The sequence below is a fragment of the Lasioglossum baleicum genome, chromosome 13 (genome assembly GCF_051020765.1).
Source record: "Lasioglossum baleicum chromosome 13, iyLasBale1, whole genome shotgun sequence".
In the NCBI taxonomy this organism is placed as follows: domain Eukaryota; kingdom Metazoa; phylum Arthropoda; class Insecta; order Hymenoptera; family Halictidae; genus Lasioglossum; species Lasioglossum baleicum.
In genome coordinates, this window is record NC_134941.1 from 10,753,216 (window position 1) to 10,775,731 (window position 22,516).

A 22,516-nucleotide genomic window follows, 5' to 3' on the forward strand; every position below is an offset into this window, starting at 1 on the left:
GTCTCGCGTTCTGCGACCGATCACCTCCATGCATCTTTCTGCGAAACCGTTTATTATATGGATAATTGATGTTGAAACGCCTTCGGAAACGGCGCCAACTGTTGCGGGAAACGCGAGATTTTCGAAGATTTCCTCGGAAACGCTTTACATCTCGAGGACACCATGACTTCGGGATTTTCGAGCCCTGCAGCTGTTTCAGAATTCTTGAAAAGTGAATTGCAAATTATGTATTCTCGAATCGTTGCACAATTCTGCTGAACAAAAGATTCCACTCTCTTACAATTTGGCTAGACTTTGCGCATGCCGGCATAAAATTTCTAAGGCTTCACCTAAATTATTGAAACAACATTATCAGACTGCGAATTTTTGTACATTTCTTAAATTAAATCGCGAACGATAATCTTTCGGTGAAGACGTATTACCGCATTAATCCTCGGCGTCAGTGATTTACCATTTAACGTTTTCTGGAAGAAGTCGAGCACCAAAGATTAGAACGATTTTCCCAGAATCCTCTTTATCGAAGGACCAAGGACTTTATCGGACACGAACTCGTTCAAACAAAAATTAACGAGATGAAGGGATCCATTTTTCTCGCGATCTATAACGAATCTCGTGATTGAGATATCGCAACAACGGATCCCTTTGATCCAGCGTTCTTGGACGATAAGTCGGTTTCACGCGCGACTCGCTGGTAAAAGGTGCCATTATATTATTCTGTGACAAAAGCCGCGACCTCCGGCACGATTGCCAGTCAGAATGTTCGCGACAAAAAAGTGACGTTTACAACGAGTAACGTGAGTTATGGTTGCGGGGTTGAGTCGGCCCGATGGAATGGCGACAGGCGGCCGGTTTCCGCGAGGAACGGCTTTAAATTCGCGCACTGTCGATCCGCGGTTTCCTGAATGAACAAACCGAAGAACCGCAGTTCGCTACATCTTCATCGAATCATTTTCTGAATACAATAAGAATTTCAATAATCCTTGAACAAATCAATGCGTCATTTATTTTCGTTATTCTATTAGCGAGTAAACGATCGTGCGTTGACAACACAAAATGAAGCTTCGTTGAATGCGCACAGGATTTAAATTAGAAAATTAAATTAGTATCTTTGTCGAATCGTTTCCTGAAGAAGATAAAAATCGAAACAATCGTCAAACAAATTAGCACGTGCTTCGTCCTCGTTGTTGTATTAGCGGACCGAGATTTAATCTATAAATGACAGTGTTGTTGACCACATGAAATCTTCATTTAATGCACACAGAATAGTTAAGAGAATAGTCAGTTAAAAGAGAATTAGAAAATTGTAATATAAATGGCACATCCTCGTCGAATCATTTTCTGAATGAAGTAAAAATTGAAATAATCGTCGCACAAATCAGTATTTAGTTTCGTGATTGTATCAGCGAGCGAGTGATTTAATCTGTGAACGACCGTGCTTTGACAACATAAGATGAAGCTTCATTTAGAATTCAAATTAAAAAATGGTAATAAATTAGTTACTTTTCCCACAGGCAATAAAGATCGAAATAGTGGTCGAACAAATTAGCACACGTTTCGGTTTCGTCACATTATCGAGCGAGTGATTTAATCTGTGAACGATCATGTCACTGACAACACGAAAGGAACAGAACCGATTCGATCAGCCGGAATCGTAACGATCCCTAAGTCTGCAGTTCCATTAACGGCGCACGGATCAGGTTTATGCTAAGCAATCCGAAGAAGTCGTCGCCATTTCAAACGGGACAATGTTCCATTAATTTTATTCCGATTCGATATATACACGCGGTTGGATTTGCATTCATTAAGCCGAGCAGACTTCGCGTCGCCAGACCGGCATGGCACAACCAGCCGTGTTTCCATTTCATCTGCAACCTGACTCACGAAAGCGAGTCGTGTGTTGACCGTGAATTATAATATACAATCACCGATTCGATCCAGTTCACGTTTTCTTATGCCCAGCGAAACATCGGTACTTTAAATATGTCTTCGCCTGTGAAAAAGAAATCGTGATTAACGGAGTGCTTTGCTGAAATTAGTTGCGAGATTGTGACACCGCAAATTATATTTGAACGCAATACTTGAAATCTATGTTTTCCTGGTTAAATATAAATGATTCCAGAATTTGTCCATCGTGTAATAAGGCTGAGATTTTCATCACCGATTTAGTTGATTAAATATTCAGCGAAGTGGACTCGACTGGCGTGTCTGGTCATCAACGACCGTCTCTACTTACAGCGTGTGCTCCGTTGAGAAATATTTGGTCAGTTTGGAAGTAGTAAAAAATGTGCACAATATTATAAATAATAACGTTCTTTGATCTATTAGAATCGGGGACCAAAAGTAACAGTTATCCTAAAATTTTCTACGATAAAAATCATTAATAAAGAGTTGATTATTATTGAAATTTAAGATAATTTACACAAAATATAAAGAAAAAAATTCGAAGAACAAAATGATTAAAAAATATCGATTTTTATACTTTTTGGTTACAAGTAACAGTTATTAGTGTCCAAAAGATTGGATCCTCCTCGATAACTGTTATCGATGGAGAAAAACCGTTCCGATTGCTCAAAAAAGTTGTCTATGAGAGAAGTTCATTTCAAACATTTTTTATTTTGCATAAAGATCCGCAGTCTAGTTATGAGCGATCGAAATAAATTTCTCTCATTGATAACTGTTATAAGTGATCGAAATGAATTTCTCTCAACGATAACATTTACCAACAAGAGTAAATGTTCGGTTACTTATAATCCTTATTTGTAACCAATACGATTTTCGTCGATGAGATACTTGTTACTCCATGACCTTTTTTCTTTTTAGTTATAACAGTTAGGGTCCCTGATTAGAATTATTGAAGAGAAGTTCGATATAAAATAATTTTATTTTTTACAAACTGCGAGACCATTCGCGACTGAAATTGTATTTGATTGAACTCAAAGAAACAATTTTTTCTTCGGAATTTTTTAATGATTCCTTATTAGAAAAATTAGAAGCAAAATATTTGATAATTTTCTGCAATCTCTCAGGGTATTAACTCAATCATCAATAATAATTGCACAAACTGCAATTGATTCCCACTGACCAATTCGAAGAAAAGAAGCATTAAATTGATTAAGTTGTTAAACAACAGTCGGAATTGCTTTTCGGCTGTAGTTTGGCTGTTAATCGTCTCGTTGACAAGGAAGAACGATGAGGGAATCTCTCTCCTTGGATCAGAAACTGACTTCGAAGGTCCCCGTGATCGTATAACGTAACCGTGATCCAGAGGAACGATCGTAAAGGGGTAACGAGCGGTCGATAAAAATTGTACACCTGTAGACCTCGATCGCGAGTGTTACTCCCTGTGGTTTGCGAATGTTAATGAGTGCTAAAACGAGGATAAGTAGCGTTGCCTCGAATGTTTCTCGAATTATTCGGCTGGTGTTGTAATTCCGAGGATCTTATATTTAGTTGTCCAACGTCGGTTTTAACAATTATACAGGGTGATTCTGGGAACTGGGACAAGTCACTGCTGTTTTTTAAACGAAAGTAGAGAAAAATCTATTGGGTTAGAACGAAAGTTCGTAGCTTTTATAAATTAAAATTAAACGCTAAAATTCAGATATTTATTGATAGATTTATTCAATAACATATTTTCCATTCTGTTATATTAACTTTTTCCATTTTCGAGGTAATTTCTCGCGTCATTGATCAAATATATGAATAAATACCTTAATTTTATCTTCGATTCTTAATTTGCAAACGCTACGAAGTCTCTTTCCAATCCAATATTTATATAATTATAACCTTATTTTTTATGTGGATGCACCGATGCATCCCCAGGTGCATCCTGCGAATTTAACATGTTCAGTCTTCATCGTTTTAGCAATTTTTTGAGCGATTTAGATTCGTCGAATGCACGCCCAATGTGCTCGACCAAAAGAAACAAAAAGATCCCGCTCCGCTGCATAATTGGCAAAATAATTCGCAGTGATCTATACCGTGGATCCACGTGTAACCGGACACGTGCCAGCAGAATCGCATCCGGTGCGCGATTATTTTCGAGCGCTCAGTTACATAAATGAGCTAGTGACCATTTTTTTTTACATCTCCGGTGATCATTACAACGCGGCGTTTATACATTATTAGTAAATACGAGCGTCCGCGTACGATAAATCCGAAGCCGGATGGTCGAACCGAGATCTACGATACTAGAACTTCTTTGAATCCTCCGGTGTGAAGATGCAATGAAATATTCGATTCGTTGAATCCTTCGATTCTTTGAACACTTCGATGAGTCCTTCGATAGTTGTCATACGATCATGCTTCCTCGAATTTTTCAGAAAATTGATTTTTTTAAGTTATGAAGTTTGCGATGAGACTGCAGATTTTCTGCACTTACGAGTAATTGGAATTTCGTATAGCAGAAAAATAAACGAATGAAAGAGTATTGACAATGTAAAGTGCAAAGGAAATTCGTTGGAGGCTCCTATTTGCTGAAACAAGTGCAGAAAATTTATATTTTGCATAAAGAATGGCTCATGGAACAAGTTATAGTCGCTTTTGATGAATCAGTCTCATTTCTCATCAGTTTTTCAATGGCGCCTTTGTGTTACAATCAAATTACAACTCTCTCTATAAGATCCAGCTTGCGTGAATAATTTGATAAAATTTAGAGGAAGGGGGACAGACTTTATTTATACAGTATATTATGTAATGACCCGGCTGAAGTGGTACATGAAAGAATAGCGTGTGCGCTAGAGCAATAATGATGCAAAAATTGAACGTATCTTACGTAATACATAATAAAAGATTCCTCAGCCTAAAAATACATTAGGGTACCATTAGCGACCACGTCTTCTTGTATGTCATTTTGTAACAGAGAATAATCGATATACATTTCGACAAAGTACACAATGCACGATTATATCTAGAAAACATATCTAAATAAAAAGTCTTCATAATCTCAAAAATAGTGAGGTAAAGAAATTCGTCATTTTGATGGGTCGATTGTCCCATTATTAAAATAATAAAATAAAAGAAATTCTAATCGATTCCATTTCCAAAGGATCAGTGCAGAAAATTTTCGGTATAAAAGTTTTCCGAGTGAATTGTAAGAAACAGAATTTATTTGGAAATGAAAATGCAGTTCATCTTTTAATAATCTTGGTAAGTCGTGGACGAACGTCTTCACAGGTTTGCGTTTTCAACATTTTCGTCATATAAATTCATCAGATCCGCAGTTTGCTAATCATAGCCTGCTCACACACGGGAGCGTGAACGTGTTAAGTGAACAGGCGGAACAATAAGTGACTTAACAAAATAATTTACCTGCGACTCTGTTGTTCGCGGAACAGTATGTCTCACCGGAAACGAGCACGGACATTTAAGTCGATCTCGGACGATCCACGGCGATCTTCGACCGATCCAGGAGCGGAAACGACGGAAGAACGATCGAAGATCGAGACACGGAAGTCGGAGGCGCGAGAAAGGAAACAGAAAGAGAGAGAGAGAGAGCGGACGATTAAATTCGCTGGTAATTGAACTCGTTCATCGACAACCCTCGTGAATGCCAATGTCAATTGGAAGACGGTCCTCGATCCAGTTGCCGATCAATTAACGCGTCGTACGACCATATTATTCGACCGATGTCGTAAAAGATAAACGACCGTGAGCGCGCAATGTTGTTTACGTGCTCCGGAAACCGCGTCCGCCACGTTTTAAATTAGTCCAGGTGTAATTAGAGTATTGCGAGTTCCTGTGTCCTTTATACACTACCTCTGCAGTCATATTTACACCGAATTGGAATCGTTTAATTCATTTCTGCGAATTCTTGTAGTTCTCCGAACGGTCTTAAATATTACGGAATTAAATAACCTCTTGATCAATTGCATTCCATTTTTAAATGTTGCTGGTACGTTCGCTATCACGTACAAGAAAACAGATCAATCTCGTGCACGTCGTTATTTAAAATTATGACAATATCGTCCTTGTCCGTCCCCTGTTAGAAATTCTAACGTAGAATATGCTTCAACTATATGGTCTTCGAAAAGCGTTAAGTATGAAATCATGCTCGAGAGAGTGCAGCATAAATTTCTCAGGTTTTGTGCATATAAGACAAACAATCCAATGTCAATCTTTGATCATGATTACTCTAAAATATTAAACATAGTCAACCTGGAAACATTATCTGATCGAAGAATAGTATCCGCGACCAGAACTTTATTTTTAATTTGATAAATAATAACATAGATTGTCCCGCACTCCTGAGGCAAATCAATTTCTACGTACCTGAACGTGTTTTGGGAACCAGAGCAGGATTTCAAACAATGAAATCCAAATCCACATTTGGAGTAATAAATCCTTTAAATCGTATTATTGCAAGCTCAAACATACTGTATGATAATATTGATCTTTTTATTGGCACGTTGCAGGCATTCAAAAGAAAATTACGCAAGATTATTTGTTAATATCGTATCTGTATTTGTTTAGTTTCGCGCTTGTCCCTTCTTATGTAAATTTTAGGTTAAGACTTTTTTTTGTTATGTTTCTTTTTGTTTTTATCAGTTCTACTATAAACAACTGTGAACATTTGTATAAAAGGACCTCGGTCCGTATATAATAATAATAATAATATCTTTTTGTAATTTTGCTGGTAGCGAAATTGTCAATTCTTCAAAAATATTTTATTAGCCTACGCGTATCAGGAGGTGGATGATGCCGTATAGAATGGCCGATCTATCGATCGCAAGTCGAGGATTTCTTTTGCAGCCACCTGTACGTCGAATCGACTGTTTTGAATTGACCGTCACTCTTCGAATCGCGTTTCTGTGACGTCGCAAGAACGAAAGACTGAAATATGCTCGCGTCGCCAAGGCGTCGCCTCGCGGTTCAGCAATAAATCCTGCTCGTCGATCGCTGTCTCCGACGATTTTTTGTCCCGATCGCTCCGATTTTCATTTCACAATGATCGCGACGTGCCTTTCTTCCTGAAAAGAATTATTCGTTTCGTCACCGGCCGCGCATTTTTCCGTTCCCTGCGTTCTTCGGATGAATCCGTAGGCTCTCGCGATTTTCTGGAGAATAAAAAACGAAAAGAATTATGGTAGCACATCGCAAGATGGCTGCCAGGTGTGATCGGCACGCGTGTCTAACGGAATTCTTGTAATCGTGGAAGATCGTTAGCAGTGACGCGATCTAATCGGCCGATTTCATAACGATTTTTCGTTCCCTTATCGCTCTGTCGATCACTGGCGTCCATTAACGCTAGAACTACCGAGTAATAAATGCGTATACTTTATAAGAATGACACGCGACTGCGTCTACGATTTAGGCTTCGTACAGTTTTCATTACAATGTGTTCTTCAACAGTTCTCTCGGAAACTGATGAGAACATTTTTACAATTGCAGTAATTTTCTTTTTTCTTTTGTCATTTATTTCTTTCTGATATTTCATTTGATTGGTTCGAAAGCTGCACTGTCATTCCTCAATATTGATATCGATGATTTTTTACTATCAATACGATTGTCTTCAGATAACGATCCACTCGTCAACTTTTCTCGGGTTGTTCGCGTAATAGACTGATAAAATTAATCAGTTTTACACATCGAAACGGTCGATGGCTTAACTGACACTTGAACTGCAGAACTTTGTATAGACTTCGATACGTCAAACATTAATTACAAGATCAATTAAAGAAAAGCGGAATGACAGGATTGATCGATGCCATCTTGTCAAGTACTCATTCGGAATAAGTCGATAATTGCACTAATAAGTCGATGATAATATAACGAATTTATTAAATTATTTTAATCGTTTCACGCTGTTTTATATTTTAGGTATGCATAATCATGAATAATGCCTAATTAACCCCATGTCGTATCATTTTCTTTACGGTTACAGTGATTAAAACGTCTATATCCTGAAAAATGTAGAAGAGAAAAGAAAATTTATATTTTTTATATGGCTACATTTATTTTAATGCTTAAATATTGATTAGAAAAGTATCAAATTTTATTTCAGTTAAAACGAAAGGCGTAACATTTATATTTGTTAGACTCTGTTCAAAATCTTCATCACGAGTGTAGCTCGTCAAAATACGGCAAGGGGTCCACAGAGAGACACGAATTTTATCCAGCTCTTGCGATTCTAGGGCGCCGTGCTTGCAAGAATTTCTTCCACTTCCGGTACAAGCGGAAGAGCAAGAAAAAACGCGTGAGATACGCGGAACAGGCGTGCAAAGTAAATCAAAATCGTAGGTCGAACTTTTTTTCCAGTCGAGTTTTATGTAAAACTCATGGCCTCTCGAGGAGGCTGTTTTAACATAAAACAGGTATAGCGCACCTACTTCCGGCACACTCGCAAAGAGAATTCCATTAAATTCGAAAGTATTGCACAATTTGCAGCTAATGTTATCCTTCGATTTGTTCGAATAAATCTGGGGAGCCTTTGACGGATGTTTACGAGCCGGTGTTTTGCATAAAACATGCAAACGAAGGTACCGTAACTCGATGGGAGATTTGCATTTTCCTCGGTACAGCTGATTCGTAGACAATTTATGGACGGATCGGGTATGCGAAGCTTTTCGAAAAGGAAATTCAAACGCCGATTGAAATTCGACAAGCCTCGCGAGTCCACTATCTTGATTTTAAAGTATTCAAAAATTCGATTTCGTGTGGTGTTTTGTAACCCCTGCTGGTGGATGCTGGATCATGTCAGGCCGTAGATCCCCAAAATTGTTGGGTTGCAACTCTATTTTCGAAAATCCTCCATCGGATATTCAAGCAAGCCATTCTTCTTTTGAAAAGCTACTCTGATTATGGCAAATCTTTGAAACAATCCAATTTCATAAGGAAATGAACGTTGCTCTCAAAGAATAGTTCCGAAAATATATGGAAAAAATCTGGAACAAATTGGTAGGAGGAATTTCAATGGCCACGGCTGTAATGTAATCGTCAATTAGTTGCTTGAAACTAATACGAGAAATTGTGCAAGATACGGGGGTGTGAATATCGTGTATCAATGGCAGCCGAGGATACAATTTCTATGATAGCAATCGGACGGACGAGGTCGTTGAAAATATATCCAGTCGATCTCTGAGTGACTCACTCCTCTATCGAAAGAATTTTTGAAAAAAACTATATTAAAAAAAACTTTTTAAAAACCACGCTTATATTAAAATGCACTGAAAAGGAGAAAATAATTTTTTTAGACACTAGTGACTATAAATAAAAGCGTGGAGCACTAAACTATTAATTGACTTAATCTTCGTGGGCGTTCCACGCTTTTATTTATAGTCACTAATGCCTACAAAAATTATTTTCTCGTTTTTAGTGCATTTTAATATAAGCGTGGTGATTAAAAAGCTTTTTTTATATATTTTTTTATTTTCTACTTAGTCTTTTTTAAATGGACCGCAAGATATAGTAATACTGGTATGAAATAGTAAGATATGTGTGTGGAAATACGTGAGGTACAATGAGGGGATGACTCCGAGAGATGACGTCTCTTGATGGAGTCCGAAATTGTCCGAAATGGAACTGAATGAACGGAACACCACACTGACTGAGCTCCTTCATTTGTTTTTTAATATTGCAGTGTCATCCAGTTCTGAGCTATGTTTAAAGTTTCAAATCTCTAGCTTATCGGGAAGTGGTTTAAAATTCGATTACAAGATTTGACGCATACAACGACAACTCGACAAGCTAATATAAGTGTGGTAAAAATGGGAATGTTCTCTTAAATAACTCGACGATTTCAAGGCTCGAGGGTGGGAACAGTGTCGGGTACAACTTCTTCTGCGTAAACAAGATTGTCGAAGGTGTCCGCTTGATCGCCAATTGACTCAGTTTCATGATTATTTCAAAATCGCGATGTTTACTACAATAAATACTATTCCACTACTATTCATCAAGTTCATAGCGAATCATTTATTCAACTCTTCAGCAAACTCTTCGGCTTGACCGGCAGTGGTAGGTTTAGTGTTCAACAAGATCTGATAAATATGATCATGTATTTCTTTTTAAACAAAATAAAATGTTGTTCTTTCGTAGTCAATATTGAAGCATTGAAGTAAATGCGTAGCCATAGAAAAAATATGTTTCTTCTCTTTTCTGCAACAATTTTGTGTTCAAATCTTTTCTGGAGACGCTGTATTTGTCCCGGGGATTCCCAACGAAAGGTTTACAGGTTACAAAAGGTTGGGTCCATGGAAAAACCCTGTCGCAACAGATTCGGAACAAGGAGATTTACCATTTACGGAAGAGATTCCCCGAATCCCTGCGAGATGGGTGCCGAGGAAAAAGAAATAGAGCACTGTCACCGCTGTAAGGTCAATCGTTATCGGAAACGGAAGAGTCTAGGTACCAGGCGGGGTGAGGGGTGGGTTCGGTCTGATAATTTGCATAAAAACCATTCGTCACGAGAGAGTGTGTGGCTTCCTGAGTCGATCGAGTCCTTGGACTTATTTCCTGGTTGAGACAGTCGAGTGGGACTTTCGTTCATTCACATCGCGGCCGATCAATGGCAAGGCCTCAAAGGAAAGGTCGAGCCTGTACTTTCAATGATCTCGTTCGCCCGGTCATGAGAAACTACATCATCGGTTCGACGAATGCCGAGCTCCTCGATTTCCCCAACAGCGAACCTTGAAGCCGTTTATGTTAATAAATATTTCGTTACCGTGTAGTTACATTTACACCGTTTGACAGGCGTCGTTTCATTCGTCGAGCTCGATAAACGACGATTATCAATGACCTCTAAAACAAAGTATCTGTACTTTTTGAAGAAATACATTTCTAAAGTTTTTTACCGCGTTTTATGGGAATTTATTATACCTGTGTGTACTTCGCAGGAATTACAAAATTGTCTCGACGCCATTTTTATAATGATATATGATTGCATTCAGAAATTTAGTCCCCACGAAATGAGTCTTGATTATTTCAACAATTTTAAAACAAGAAATCTGAGATTATTAGTATTGATCATCGTGATCATGAAACATCGTTCGGTTCGAGTTCGAAAAATTCAATATACAGTGACTCGGATTAATATTCGGACGTTCTAAAAATGACGATTACATTTTTAATATTGTACTATACGATTTGAACTCTTTTTGGGAAGCTAGAGCAATTAGTTTACTACAGGATGTGAAAAGAAATTTTTCCAAAAATTGTAATTGGTCGGAATTGTAGAAAAAGTACTAAAAGTTGCATTCTACAACTACATATTTGATGTGATCCTATATTGAAAATTTTAAAAATATGTTTTGTAGATTACAAATTTCTGGAAACAATTTTCTAATAATTCGCAAGGTTCTATACAAACAAGAGAATCCTCATTTGAATGAGTCAATTACAAAAAGAACGTGGACGCGTCACACGAGAATCTTACGTCAGGAGAGCACGATTTAGTTCAAGAAAAATCGCTGGACGATCGGTAATCGTCTCGAAACTAGTTTCTCGGTGACCAAATCGACGAGCGCCGCCGTGTTTACCGCCGGTAATTAGTGTAACGAGAAATCAACGTACGCATTATGTAGGTCAGTTGATGGAGAAAAAAAGAATAAGAAGTAATTTCGATCGATCCGATAGAACAGGCTTGTTGAACTCGTTCGCCAGGACGATGAGGTTCTTTCCGTTCGGTCGAACGATCGCCAGGGAAAAAGGATATTCTAATCGTCGGTCGATCGTCGATCGGTCACGCCGTCATTACGTTACATTAATTACGTGGATCGTTTAATCGCGCGATTTCATTAGCCACGGAAAATTGCATAATAACCACATAACGTGTGTTTGCGGACTTCCTCTCTTTTATCTTTTTTTTTATTTTTCTTACTGTTTATCAAGGATGTGTGCGCGACTTGTTATTAATCCTGCGAGTTTATACCGTTTTCTTCCTCTACGACGAAAATTGATAAACGGAAAATAATTACCACTGCATGGTCACCAAATGACCTGTGGATAACGGACGATCATGAATGAATCCGAATCGTACGATTTGTTGTTTTTCTGTTTTTGCGTTCAATCCTCCATTCTCCTCTGTGTTTTGCGTTTCTCGAAAGCGTTTAGATTGTTTAGCTTGCTGAACGACGCGTTTATCGCACATTTAAATGTACCGCGACGTCCCGCTTCTTAAGCGCACCAATAAATCACGTTCATTACATACATATTACCGCATCGCTTAATGAAACAGTATCGTAAATCAAATTAGTAATCTTCTTCTCACGCTTCTCTTGGGTAATAACGCGCCGACTTTGTAGCAGGAATATTGTTATAGTAAGTTTCCTGTTTTTCGTGCGAATCTATTAGATAATATCGTTCCCCGATTCAATGATAAAGTTTGATTAATTAATTAAATGAAAGGGGAGAAGCTCGATGCGCTAATTGATTTACATCGATCATTAATCAACAGATTAAACTATGCCAAGATAACTTAATCCGATGTTGAGCAACTAACAATCTGCATGGGAGCCGTCAATCAACTAGATCAATTGGTAATCAAATTTTTATGAGTTTAAAAATTTTTATTATTACATTTTTATTCTGCGCTCGCGAGATGAAAATTTGAATCAAAGTCTAACAAATATGAATGTTACGTCTTTCTTCTTAAATGAAATAATTAGACGGCGGATTTGATGTATTTATGTTAGAAATGAGTAGGTGTAATTTAAAATAGCAAAAATATTAAAAAACAGTTATACATACTATTATATTATTCTCAACCTACTAAACGTAATAAGGAAAATATTTTCTATTTCAATGCAGTTTGTTGCAATTCGTTTACAATCAATATTGAAGCATTAAAATAAACGTAGCCATAGAAAAAATATAAAGTTTTTTTTCTCTTTTACATTTTTAGGGATAAAGACGTTTTAAATTACAATATTTAAACGTGAAAATTCAAACTAAAACGTTACACATTATAAATTAGTATAAGCCACATTGGCAATATTGTAAGTCACGTCAAAATAATTAATTGAAAGAATCATTTGCATGCCTGCCAGAACCGAAGAAATGGCGTCGCTCATTCTCGTCATTTTGACGGGTTCAGTAGTTCCAGTGTTAATTGGACAATTTTACATGCCCATTGGAGAAATAATTATCGTAATATACTTTTTATGGTTTGATGAAATATTCATCGCCAGAGATGATAATTAAAAATGATGCAGATTAGATCGAACGCGAAGCAACACACGAAACTGTCACGATCGAAGGAACGATCCAGAAAAGCGATCCGCCGCTCAGCGGTCGCGAGGATAAATCGCTCGATCGCTTTCGCGTGCGAAACGGTATCACGTAATACTGATGTAATACGAAACAATTCGAACAATGGATGATGGCTTCGCGGTCGCGGACCGGGTCAATTAATCTGTATCCACGGTAATTCCGAATCGTGATTTAACGAGCCGTGATTTATCGTGGGTGCAGACGGCCAATTAGATCGAGTTATCCACGGACAATGCTTTAATATTTAACCGCTAACGATCGAGACCGAGCCGTGAAAACCGAGCACGGAGATTTTCCTCGCGACTCGGCCAAATTGCTCCCGTTTAACACTCCATCTCGCAATTACTCACTCATTTGCCGCCTATTTCTTCAACGTCCACAGGAATGTCCGACCGCAATTTCGAAGAAACTTACAATAGTCCTGGATTATGCGATTCTATATGCAGAAGTCAGTCGGAGAACACGAATTTTGAAGGAACATTCGTCGCTAGGCCCGTACAACGTCATTGTCTCCCTGCCCATTCATAATCATTTTGAAGTTGCAAAATGTGGAAGAATACCTTATATCCATTATTACTACGTATAAGAATATTAATTGTACATTATTAAGTACTACTTTCAAGTATAAGTACTTACAAATTTGACATTATTATTTTATAATGTAGGATTAATGTTCTTATGTGTAAAACAATGGATATAAGGTATTCCTTCACATTTTTCAACTTAAAAATGATTCAAATGGGATGGGAGACGATCACTTGTTATGCGCCTACCGACGAATGTCCCTTTAAATTTCGTTTGGCAGAGGTGTAGATTCACCCTTATTACGGATAATTATACGAATATTACTTCTTATACACCCTTACCTAAGATCTAGAAAATTGAAGACTGTTGGAGGACGTATTTTACGAAATTCATTACTTTGATTTTTTACAGCATTTTTGAGATTGCTAATTTGGCAGATACGTACTTTTGAGCTACTCTACATGCTGTTTTAAATATGAAAAGATTTTCTGAGTAGTCTCACTGTTTTTTTTAGAAAAAATTCGGAATAATTACTTTTCTTGAACCCGATGAATGTAACGAGCAGAAAATGCGGATCAAGAAGACGTTCGTGAAGTCAGTAATAAAACATTACCGCATCGGAAAATTATTTTGACAACAATAGAAAGTGACGTTGTTGCAGAATATCTCTATGAAATTTGTAATAGTCATTTTCAAAATGGACGTAGCGCCCGAAAATGCAGAAGACGTTTCTGGTGACGTCACGTCAGTTCGACAAAATGTCATTGCCTGCGCCAAACGTCACTGTCTCGCTTTTTGTTGACAGCTCTTCAGCATGTATTCTGAATTCTGACTCGCACGAAAAATATCGCGGATCATTTCGAAAAAAAGAATTAAGCGAGCCATTGCGTGTGATTACGTGTCTTATCGGTGTAACGTTGCCGGTGGTCGCAGCGGTTCTATCGTTCGCGCATCACGGTTGCATAATAATACCGAACGAAACCTGATACGTAGTCCGTTCTCCGGAATTTCCTTCTGTCTTCTTCAATTCCTTCCACTCATTTTTTTTTCTCGGTCCCCACCTCGTTCTCTCTCGATTCATCGTTTGTTGTTTTTTCGTATCGCGCATCGTTTTTTTTTCTCGCTTTTATCTAAATACCTTCCCGACTTCGACACCATAAATCGATCCTTATCGGTTTAATCGGTCGTGTTAAAGGAATTGCGCAACGCGTGAGAATATGCGTTAAATTAAAATTTACTTGGCTGCGCTTCCGGTATCGTGTATCGCAGAAACGGAGAGCCCTGGTGAACGGGGACGAGAAGGATAAAACACCGAGAAGGATTAAGGGGAACGTGATTCCCTGATTCCGATTTCAATCTCGTCGCTGAATTCGTTCGGGTATTACCGTCGTGGATCTAGACGAGGGATCTAGCGGCTAGATTCTAGCCGATCGCAAACCCTCGCGGATCAATCGATCGCCGATCACGTTTTCAGTTTAACTTCCTCCTTCGAAAATTTTCTTTTCATTTTGTTGAGCACCGGACCACTACAAGATAATTAAAAAGTAGATGTTCATCTACATAATTTATATCGTTTAGCGACTACGATGAATTCTTTTATTAGTTTCTACTTGTCTTCCCATTAAAATCGCTTGCGCATAACAATTCGACAGCGTTTTTCTAATGTTTGTGCTGTTTTAAATTACACCCACTCAGTTTTGTTATAAATGCAGAAAGTCCGCGGTCTAATAGTAATAAATTTCCACGAGTTTTTGATGGTCGGAAGGATTAATTCGGCGATAGTCAATTCCACCGTGGAAGAGAAAGTCTCCCGTGTGCATTATGCAACGAAACGCATAACAACGAGGAGAAAATGAATGATCGCAGAGCATCGTAGGATTTTAGGGAGAAGTGGGGACCGGGTCAAGTTACAAAATTCTGACATAAAAAGTGAAGCAATTGAATTCGCACGAAATTTTACCTAGCCAGGTAAATCACCAACAAAAGCATCATTCCCTCCGATGAAGATATACAAATTCCTCGGTACGTTAATGATCGATCATCAAGGGGGGAAAAAGCGTCGGCGATGATGCACCGTAATGGTGAACGACGCGATCTAGGCATAACTCGAATCAAAAGCGCACCGATGCGATCTGTTGACGAATTTTTTCGCCGTGGCTTCTAGTCGCCGTGGATTTTTTCATTTATAAATATTAATCAAGCGACATTGTGATCGTTGTTCACTTTTTTCCCGGTTTATTAAATAGCAATGTAATCAATTAGACCGTCTTAATGTAAGTATTAAAGGCGCCATTAAAATTCCTGCGTTTCTTCCTCGATCGTTTTACATGTCTTCGACAGCGACATAAGAACCAATTACATCGCTATCATAGTCAATTTCCTTGTAAATCTACGTTGTTGTTAATGGTAATGTCAAATCAGTCTACAGGACTCTTAAAAATTCGACAAGATCGTCTTCGAATCGTGAATATTTTGTTAATGCTCTGGAAAAGTTCTGTGATATTTCTTCTTTCTTCCGAACTTGAAAATTAATTGAGCAATTAACGTAGCGACGTGCCAATAATAGTAAACTTACGTAAATCCAAAGCTTTTTCTCCCGTTCCAATTTTTTATTCGTCAACAAATCCATGTTATTACTAATGCTAATGTTACGAGATCCATTGTTCTTGCATAAACCGATCATCTTCGAGTCACGGACGGTGATAATTTTGTCCAGTTTTTCTCTTCCGATTAATATGGACATTGATTGCGCCTAATTTACATCTATCGACGCTGATTGTTACGAAACGATCGAGGGATTGTTCACGCTGATCTGTCGGGGATAAAACGGAACAAACGCGATTTCGACGAATCCTCAGGACCGAGGATGAAGACGAAAGCGTGTGTAACATTTGCTGCGAACGCTTTCTAAATCTCTCTCTCACCAGCGAAATAGAAATCTCTCTCGAAGTCGTTGAACTGTTCACGAAATTCTAGGGATCCTTTAAATAATAAATTATCGGCAGCAATTTCCATATTGCGGCTATTCAGCGTCTCTCCATGTTTCTTTTTAACACTTTTTAGCATTCGCGAATGTAAGTGACGTAAGACAAAGTGAAACTGAACAAATTCTTTAGGCTAATCTTCTTAGATTTTGTCCGGAACAAAATTAATCTTCTTCGCCACGCGCTTGACGAGAAAATGGCGTTCACTGCCGAGGACCAAAGAGTATCATCATCGTAGACTTTCAGTTTCTTCAGAATTCTGATTCACTGTAATAATTAATTTTTAAACTGGTTCTTTATAAATCTAAACATTCTGCTTGTTTCGAATCGAAGAGGGTATTGAAAATCTCGTCTTGATCTCGCGCGGATCAAGAAAATGGCGACCATCACCGACGCCGAAGAATAATCTCAGGTTTCGAGCATCTTGAGAACACTGTGTTGAACAGACGAAGATGCAGGTTTTTCTACTGTGAATGGGATACGATGAAGGGGGCGATTGCGATACATAGTTATTATAACAGCGTGAACCAAAATGGCGGATCGACGCGGCGCCACGCGTTGCGTCACGAACATTTGAAAATCTGTTGTAATCGTTTTGTTGTCTCATCGCGTTGCGACGACTCGATGAAAAATAACACAGCCGTGGTACTTGTGTGGCTCAAAGCACGGCGAGTTCTTAATCTCGCGCACTTACTGTGCATCAACGTTAATGCCACAAACATGCCGTCGAATCGCGAAGGAGTGAAGAAAAGAGCGACTTAATCAAACGACTCTGATTACTTCGGCAATTAAGCATCTGATAATCGCAGGTTTAATTGTCTATCACACGAGAATTGAACACTTCGATCGTGTAATTCGAGATCCCGCGAAATCGGTCCGCGATGGTTCTCGAAAATCTACGAAGTCGTTAGATCCGAGGATACTGCCTCGATCCTTTATCTCGCGATCGTTATTCTTGCGGTAAATTAATATCGCTGTAGCTAATTGAACCAGCGAGTGATGTAACGATCTGTTACCGAGCTGTGTTATATTACTTATTAGATAATAAGCACGGTCACTGCGAAGATCTTTGCGCCGCGCCGATAATGTTAATACTTCTATGTATGTAACAGCTGAATCTCCCTTGCTGCAACTCTGCGCAATCGACAGACGTAACACGAATGCTATGTAATCATAACGCTTTGGAAAATTCATTTCGTCCATTAGGCAATTTAGATTTCAATTAGACAATGCGTTGGAAAATTTACTTCGTCCATTGGGGAACGTCATTCGATCCGACACAGGTGCTCGGTTCTGGATAGGGGAAAATAAAAAAATAAAAGCTATCTTTTGTCCACTTTATGTAAATATATTTATAACTACTTGGATTATTCATATAACGTACTCCTTTTCAAGCCAAAATACTTAAAATTGCTCGGCCTGCACTTCTCCGAACAGGATTCAAAATGGCGTCTCACTGACTAATAAGATTCCAGATGTTCTTATAATTTTAAACGAAAAAGTGCAGTGGCTACTTCATTACAATATTTTTCGTCAACTTTACGTGCATATGTTTATTACTACTTGGATTATTCATATAAAGTACTCTTTTTCAAGCCAAAATACTTAAAATTGCTCGGCCTGCACTTCTCCGAACAGGATCCAAAATGGCGTCTCACTGACTAATAAGATTCCAGATGTTCTTATAATTTCAAACGAAAAAGTGCAGTAGCTACTTCATTACAATATTTTTCGACGACTTTATGTGCATATATTTATTACTACTTGGACCATTCATATAATGTATTCTTTTTCAAGGCAAAATACTTAAAATTGCTCGGCCTGCACTTCTCCGAACAGGATCCAAAATGGCGTCTCACTGACGAAGACCATTCCAGATGTTCTGATAATTTCAAACGAAAAATTTCAGTGGCGACTTCATTAATAAAAAATTACCTTACATTAATTAAAAGACTTATTGAAGATATGTTTGCTGAAGATATCAAAGGATTATTATTTCAGTTTCTACAGTAGATTCCCGAGTGTGTACGCTTAACAACAATTGCTGTGTCGTCATGCAATGGGATACTGCGTTGTGCAAAAGAGAGCACTCAAGACTGTTCGACCATAGTCGTGTATCGATATCACCGTCGGGTAAGCCTCGCTTCCGCTTCTCATGTTTTAGCTTAGCGTAATTGAGGGTTTGACAGACTAATTTGTCTTGCCTGACAGTGAGTCATCGTCCGACGACTACTCGTTCTCTATGCACAATACGTGGATATTCGAGCACTGTCAATCTACCCGTGAACGAAACATTTTATCCGTTTTTTGTTACTGTTAGACAACGTAAACGTCCATGAACAAACAGCGACACAAATGAGATACAAATTAGTTCTATCGATCAAACGGTGGCTGAATTGTTCGTGCATAATCACTGGTAATGAGACTGCGGATTTTTATCCGGGATAAAAATTGTCACAGTCGATAATCAGAAGCAGAAATTAAATGAAAATGCATTTCCGCCTTTTTATGCAATTGTTGATTTGCTGTAAATGAGTCTAAGCAACCAACTATCGTCGACTGATAGATAAAAGAGAATTGAAATAAACAATAAAACTTTTTATATACACTTATTCGCACATCTGAAATGGCATTTGTCATTGCCACCTATTCGAATTGTTTGATAACAGAGCTGCCTATTGTTGCAGAGGTTTCTTCGAATTGTTAACGACCGTAGAAAATTCAGTGTGCACGTATTATTTGATAACAGAGCTGCCTATAGTTTTAGAGGTTCCTTCGGATTGTTGGCGATCGTAGAAAATTCGGTATGATGGAATTGTTTAAAAACTGAGCTGCCTATTGTTGCAGAGGTTCCCTCGGATTGTCGACGACCGTGGAAAATGCGGTGTCATCGGCCAATCCGGAAAGATGTCAAGTTGTTTTATGGTTTTTGCGCGAGGCGCTGGAAAAACAGTCGATGGATCTACGGTCACGATCAACCATGCTCGATTATTCTAGTGGCGAGTTAATGACACAGACCGACGTGTACAAGTTGCCAACGCAACTCATAGTTAGTGGTCATTGCCAAGGTTGGTTCTCGGAGTCTTGCATAATGCCCCGGTGACCATTCGCCCGAGGATTTTGCACGTGCGAGCGAGCGAATTCTGTGCGTCGCGTCGTCGTCGCGGCTCGAACGATGTCCTCGCGCGAATTGATCTTCAATTATGAACTGGCCGTCTCTCTTCCTCGATTTCTTTTTCTCTGTTCCTTCTCTTGTTTCCCTTCCTTCCGCCCGCGCTGTGTCAATTACCTGGTAGTCACGTGAGCGCGCCGGAAATTGTCTAGCGTTGTGCAATTCAAATGCTTGATTCCTATCAGCCACGACCTGGCACAATCCGAGCTTCTATCGCTGGATCGTTGGAGGATCAAGAAGGATCGAGAAGGATCCTGAAAAGATATTGGTTGCACAATTATGTTTATTAACATTGGAAGGCTTTTTAATCGCTAATCACGATGTAGAAGAAGCTCAATGACTCTCGTAATTAAGAATTTGATTCTTTAAGAATGAATTCTGAGAATTGGTTTGTGATCGAGGAAGGATCGAGAAGAATCCTTAATATGTTCATTAATATCGGATGTCCATAGGCTTTTTAATGACTGATCAGGACGTAAACGAAGCTCAATAACATTCTTGTAATTAAGAATTTCAGAAGAGGTCGTTGCATTATATGAATTCTGAAAATTTGTTGAACCATGAAAGAAACTGTTGTCCTTTTTGATCGAGGGAGGATCGAGAAGGATCGATAAGGGTCCTGAAAGGATCTCTATTCTTTGTACTCTTACATTCTTTGTATAATGGTGTTCCATAATATTGGAATTCTTTTTAATGACTGATCAAGATGTAGAAGAAGTTCAATAACGTTCTTGTAATTAAGAATTTCAGAAGAGGTCGTTGCATTATATAAATTCTGAAAATTTATTGAAGTATGAAAGAAACTGCTGTCCTTTTTGGCCCAAGAAGGCTCGAAAAGGATGGTCTCTGCGGTCTGAAAAGATCTCTGTCCTTCACGGGACTCTGCGAGTCCTGCGATACTCTATGGTGTTTATTATCACCAGAGAGGAAATGATAGTGTCTTCATTTTTGTCAGTATACATACATTTAGCATGGAACAGAACCTATGCACATTTTCATTTTCAGCATTTTATAAGTGCGTATGAATTCTGTTCCATGTTAAACCACCCTAGTGGTCGATTTATGAACTAAACAACGACGTCCGTACAGCGCCAATTGACGTAGTGGCAAAACGCCCAAACTGCTAGCCGAATTTACCGACAGCCGGTCACTGTTGGTAAATTTGGCTAGCAGTTTGAGCGTTTTGTCACCACGTCAATGAGCGCTGTACGGACGCAAACTCGCAGCGACAATCGATAAAGTATCGAAACACGATGGATCCGATGTTCGATAATTTTTAAAATTATCATTTCAGACTCGTTGGAGGGAATCTCTTGTTCGACTACGAGCTCGCATCGCGACATCCAGGCAAATTTAAACGGCGGGACCATTATTCGAGAAAGATGGGAATCAAAGATGGTAAGAAACTTCGAGATAATTAGAACGCGTGTATAAATACTTACACTTAAAATGCTTTTGTTCGCAGAAGCCGGGAAGCCGAATAGACGTTCGGCTCCGTTCGAAACGTACTCGAGGAGGGATTGTCGTCGCCGGTGGTGGGTAAAGACGCGTACTCATAATTTTTATCGACGTCGGCCGCCTCCGGTGATGGGGCAAAAGGACGAACGAGAAGAAGCACCGTCGCAGGACGATGCAAAACGAGAACGGTAGAGAAGAGAAGAGAAGAGAAGAGTAGAGAGGAGAAGAGGCAGAGGACGAGACAAAGAGTATGCACGGTGACTGGGAGGCGGTGAGAACTTAACTGTGGAACCGGTAGCCACCCAAGAAGGCGGTTCCCTTTCTCTCTGCTCGCGGCTGTTTAACGCGGCCTCCTTCCATCGTTTTATTTTTTCGCTGATTCTCATCGTCAAGGTTGTCCGAACGCGACGCGGCGAAGGGAAAGAGAGACGGGAATAGGAAGGCGGCGGTCGTACGAGACCGGAGAAACTGAGAGACGAACAGATATACGGGGAAGATACAGAGAGGATGCGGAAAGAGGGGCGCAAAAGGAGCATCGGGAGAAGAAAGATAAACCGGCCTTTTGCACCTCACGACGACGATGCGGGCGAGCTTGTTAATCCGACGTCTCAATCGGAAAGGTTGGGCAGCGCGGCACGGCCTCGCATGCTCTCTCGCATGCTGGCGGCATGGTAGCTCTGGAGAGCCGCTGGAAAGCCGCCGCCGCCGTCGTCGTCGTCGTTTGCGAGATGGTTCTCGCAGGGAATCGATGCGAGCCAGAAGAAACGGACCGCGGAAAGAGACCGCGAGGTACCAGGAAGAAATAAACGGTTTGATTTGAGGCGGCCTGCTCTGCGTTCGGGTCTCGCGAAAATTTCACTTATACGATTACAGCGAGAGAGGGAGTGTCCCATCGTGGTACTATCGCGTTTACGAGTACGCAGCACGTACACAAATTCGGTGCGTACACCGAAGCGAACGAAAGAAGAACGTCGCAAACGTGGACAGGGAGGGAGGGGGGGGGGACGACTACCAGGGACCGAGGAGGGGGAGAGAGAGGGTGAGATAAGAGAGGACCGTACCAGCAAGGATTTTCGGAAAGATTACGACGGAAGAGGAGAGAGGATCGTAGAGAAAGTAAGAGAGGAGGATAGGAGCCTTGGCTCATAATAGGAGAAGAGACCGGCGCCTCTCG

General features: G+C 39.5%; 1 long non-coding RNA gene across 1 annotated transcript in view; it reads left to right on the forward strand.

The window, feature by feature from the left end:
- LOC143215220 (uncharacterized) overlaps window positions 1–22,322 on the forward strand; it is a 31,241-nt gene extending 8,919 nt beyond the window's left edge. Inside the window, exons 3-4 of the long non-coding RNA XR_013010316.1 lie at window positions 21,179–21,282; window positions 21,350–22,322. This is a non-coding gene — a long non-coding RNA (uncharacterized LOC143215220). The remainder of the gene's footprint in view (window positions 1–21,178; window positions 21,283–21,349) is intronic.
- The last annotated feature ends 194 nt before the right edge of the window (window positions 22,323–22,516 follow it).